Source organism: Cupressus sempervirens, chromosome 3 (genome assembly GCF_028749045.1).
Source record: "Cupressus sempervirens isolate cs-2001-9-10 chromosome 3, ASM2874904v1, whole genome shotgun sequence".
Classification (NCBI taxonomy): Eukaryota; Viridiplantae; Streptophyta; class Pinopsida; order Cupressales; family Cupressaceae; genus Cupressus; species Cupressus sempervirens.
In genome coordinates this window covers 417,036,369-417,041,178 of record NC_143120.1, presented here as the reverse complement: position 1 = coordinate 417,041,178, position 4,810 = coordinate 417,036,369, and positions in this window count along the sequence as shown.

Sequence of the window (4,810 nt, the reverse complement as noted above, 5' to 3'; positions counted from 1 at the left end):
ATTTAGTAAATTTATTATTGTACATCTTCATTCATATTACAAAATTATAAATGTCATTGAGGATATTTAATATTTATGTCAATGTCAATCAATTTTGATTTGTAATTTTAATTTTCAAATTACAATTTATAAGTTAATAAATTAATGCACTACTAATGTTTAGTGTTATATTTTGCATCTTGAAATTACTCCTTGAATAGGAGCCATACAACTGAACATCACTTACAGAAAGCATGCAAACAAAAACTTAAAAACCCTTGATTTATTTGATTCAAGATTTAAGAATAAAAAATAATTGCATCAGTGATTACGTCTTTGAGACACTGACAATAATTAAATACTAATAAAATAGAGTTAATTCAAGCCATGCCAAATTAAAATATTTTTGAATTACAAACAAAGAAGTAGAAAACTTGAAAGAATTGGGGAGTACAAGCTATACAATACACATTATAATATCACTCTAACAACTTTTATGACATGCTTCATCTCCATATGATGGAAGTCCAATTTATTGAGCATATAGTAAGTGAATTGTAATTTTGTTAGTAGTTCATAATTCAAAAAGAATTTGATATCAATATTTCATCCAAAGTTGTATTTAAGATTATAAATTGTTTGATGAAACTTAAAAAGTTCATCCCATTTGTGTCCTCAAGAAAAATTGATACTCATTTTCTCCTCCATCTTCTTTTTTAAAGTAACATTTCCAATGTATGGATGTTTTGTGTCAAAACTCTTTGACAAACCAAGGTATGGCATTTTTTTGTACCTTTGCATGTAATTTCCTCATCTTTTTTGCAAACTTATCTAGACATTCTTGCATTTCTCATAGTTTTTTACATTGTTGAACGATATATGATGCCTTTACAGAGGCATCACCATGATCATTAATTCCCATGGATCCTAAATATTTGTCATTGGCTTTGTAGACGATTCTCAAAATGTGTTTATACTTTCTTCTTTTGAATTCACACTTTTCTTCCGAGTAATGTATTAAGTGAGCTTTCCATTATGTATTGTCAAGCTTTTAATCAATTCAAATAAGTGACATCTACATTATTTTCTCCAAATCATTTTAGTTTATATACCTTATTATTATTTCCAATATGCATTCTATTGGTTGGATATTTTGCAACCAACAGGTTGTATAAATTATGTTACAAAATAGGAGTACTAGCCATAATATGTGAGACAAAGGGAAGGTTCGCTCTTCTCACTATTCCTTGGATCAATTCAAGGTAAGAAAGAAGTTGAGAGATATTTATAAAGGGTGTTACTAATATTCTTTCCTCTTGTTTCAAGAAAGAATCTACTTACTCACAGGGTGGGTAATGGGCAAGATGGATCTCATAACTACACTTATGTCTAAATGTTGGAGAAAGAAATATCGATAAACACACACCAACTCATGGGCTGATTGAAAGCGTATTGGTTTAGATCTATGTCTAGTTTTTCTATACTATAAGAATAACTATGAAGCTCATAGACCCTTATGAAATTCTTCAAAGGTAAATCTTTACTATTGGGGTGCATAGACTTCCAAAAGTAGATGATTTTTTAACTATAATCCTATAAGCTATTTTAGTTCACAGACATGAAAGTAACTTAATTCTAATAACTTGCATGAATATAAGACAATAATACAAACTACAATCACAACTTCTAGTTTGTATTACAACAATTGCTTATAGACACAACTTTGAAATCAATTGCTTCTCGCACTTACTTTTCTCCAATATACATACAAGATTAACATGAATTAAAGATAGTAAATAGAAATTGCAATCACAACTTCCAATTTGATCTACCACAATTGATTCTAGATACAACTTCAAAACAAATTGATATTTTTATTCACTTTTATTTCAAAATTGTATGAGAAAATCACAATTGCACTCACACAAATTTGGCAAAGCTCTCTTGCATATAGAAAATATAATTTTTACAATGAGGGCACTCCTTTACATTGACAAAGGAGTGAGAGAAAAATGAAGAAAAAGGTAGGAGGAACTCAACCACCTTGAGTAAGCCAAACTAAGAAAGAAGATTTATTGGATTACATAATTGAAGGTACATGTAATTGGGTTACATGTATACGTATTGGTGTAAATAAGTATTTACTATTCACATTTTACTTAAGTTTACTTAGATTAATGCATTTTCATATTAGTTGTCATGTGGACACGTAGGAGTTTGCATATTCATATGAGTTGTCATGTTGACAACACAATAGTTTACACTCCAATTGAGCACATGTTGTCTACTACATCTCTTTATGACATGCACCTTTACATTCTTATCCTCTCATTGTTGCACATATATTCATGCACAATGGAGGATAATCCACTCTTGGTGGACATGTGCTTAGTTGTTATGCTTATCTCTTGTGTGACTCCTAGACATATTAGTTGCCTTTATATACAAGGTGCTTCTATGATTGATTCATCCAATTATCTAATTAATCCATTCTCATTTGATCATATCTTGTCTCTTTTGTGTTATCTCTTGAGCTTCTAGATCTTGGAATTTCATTCTTGCCTTAGGAAAATTCTTACATGGTATCAAAGCTATACCAAATTATTAAATGGTATCAGAGCTATACCAAATTCATTGCATAGCCATTAGAGAGAAAAAAATTTGTAGATCAAGATTGGAGCTTGTTGGTACAAATCAAATGTTGGCATCACATTTAGAAGGTCAAAAAACTCTCAAATCAACTTTTATTTCATCAAAATCAAACATCTAAGGCATAATCTAGAGTCATTTGATTTTTGGAGGTGTGGCAACAGCGATTTAGGAAAAATAATTACAGAGGTGATTTTCAAACAACGATAACTCCCTCATACACTCCTTTTTTCGAGCAATTTTTTTCTTTTGTTCTGGGGTAGAATTTCGTGATCTACACATTATTGTAGGTTGCTTATAAATGTTGTTCCTGAATTTTTCTAAAAATTGCAAATCCTAATTTTTACAACTTCAAAGGCTTTGTTCAGGCTCATATGGACACATATTCAGGTGCTATTTTTTTGAAAGTGCATAATTTTTGTTTATGTTTCAGATTTGGTATCAATTTGGAGTAATTTTGAGTGGACATAGTACTTTCAACATTTGGTCATTTTTGGCCTATTTTGGCACTTATAATTAATTAGATCCTTGAGAGGTCTTGTGTCTTATCTTGTTAAGTCATATATAGCTTCATATTTGTTGTTGTAACCATCAAAAACATAAGTCCACTTTGGTCTATTTTGACAAGAGGTTAATTGTACATGCACTAAATATAAAGTACCAAATAATCCTTTTGGGGGTGGGGATTTTTTGATTGAGTGAAAAAGGGGGGTGTGTCTTGTGTTCTCCAGTCTCTTTGATATTGTGCTCTTTCTTTTGCAATAAGGGTTCTTTTTCTAAATTAACACCAGATAATTATGCTACTTGGAAAGAAAAGATAAATGAACTATTAATTGAAAAAGGTCTACTACATTATGTAACTAGTGTTGCAAAGAAACTTGATGATGATGCCGACGAGTCTAGTAAAGAAGACTGAGAATCAAAACAAGAGATGGCCTTAGGAATTTTGCTAAAGAATATCTCAGATCCTATTAAATATCACATCAGAAACATTACCAATCCAATTGAAGTTTGGGATAAACTTGAAGCATTGTATGGGATAGTATATGAAGATATATGGCCTACACAATTGAGGACAATCTTCTCAAATTGGATCCTAGGAATTTTGACAACATAAAAGATTATCTTACCCAAGTAGACATGTATAGGGCACAACTTAAGGATTGTGGAGAACCCATTAAGAATTGAAAGTTGATCAAACATGTGATGACTCATCTTCCTCCTAAATATGTGACTTTTGTTTCAAGTTATAATACTCACAAGTTAAAAATGGGAAGTGCTTTCACTAAGCCTTCATTCCATTCATTTTTAGGAATGTTGGCCTTAGAACATGAAAAGTTAGTGAGTACGGGAATTCTCCAGTCTTCCAAGTCCAAAGCCTGGGTAGCTAATAAGGGGAATCAAGGAAATCAAGGTGGTAAAAGTTCCAACAAGAAGTAAAAGAAATGGAAGGCTAAGCCACAAGATGACACACAACAATCTTCCTCTACACATTAGTCTACCTCCATATAACAATCTTCCTCACCATAAGACAACTCGAGCAATATGGGTAAATCATCCAAGGAGTTTCTTACTTGTGCATATTGCAAGAAGAATGGACATGAAGAACATCATTATTATAAGAAGGAGATAGATGAACTCAAGGATCTTCTCAGGAAGAATCAAATTAGTCTACCTTTAAGAATGACTACTTCACCCTCTTCTTCACATTCAAATTTTGATAAAGGAAAGGATCACATGGGAAAAGATTAAGTCTTAGTAGCTACTTCAAGTAAAGATTTAGGGAGATGGCTTTTAGATTTAGGGGTTTCTCATCATATGGCATTTTCATAGTCTATGTTCTCATCATTTGATCCTTGTCATACTCCACCTATCTTGATGGGAAATCATAATTATATGAATGTTATTGGGAAATGCACTATTGATAAACAAGAGGGATACTTCAAAGATGTGTTGTGCGTACCTCACCTAAGTCATAATCTTCTTTCCATCTATCAACTCACTCATAGGGATAGAAGAATGACTATGGAATTCACGCTTGATTCAATTTTTATTAGAGACTTGGAGACTAGATATATCATTGCTACAGGGGTAGTTGATCATGCATCTCAGCTATACTACTTCTCAGATTTTGCTCATGATAATAACAGTGATTTCTCAGTAAATTCTTTAGTAGATTTTG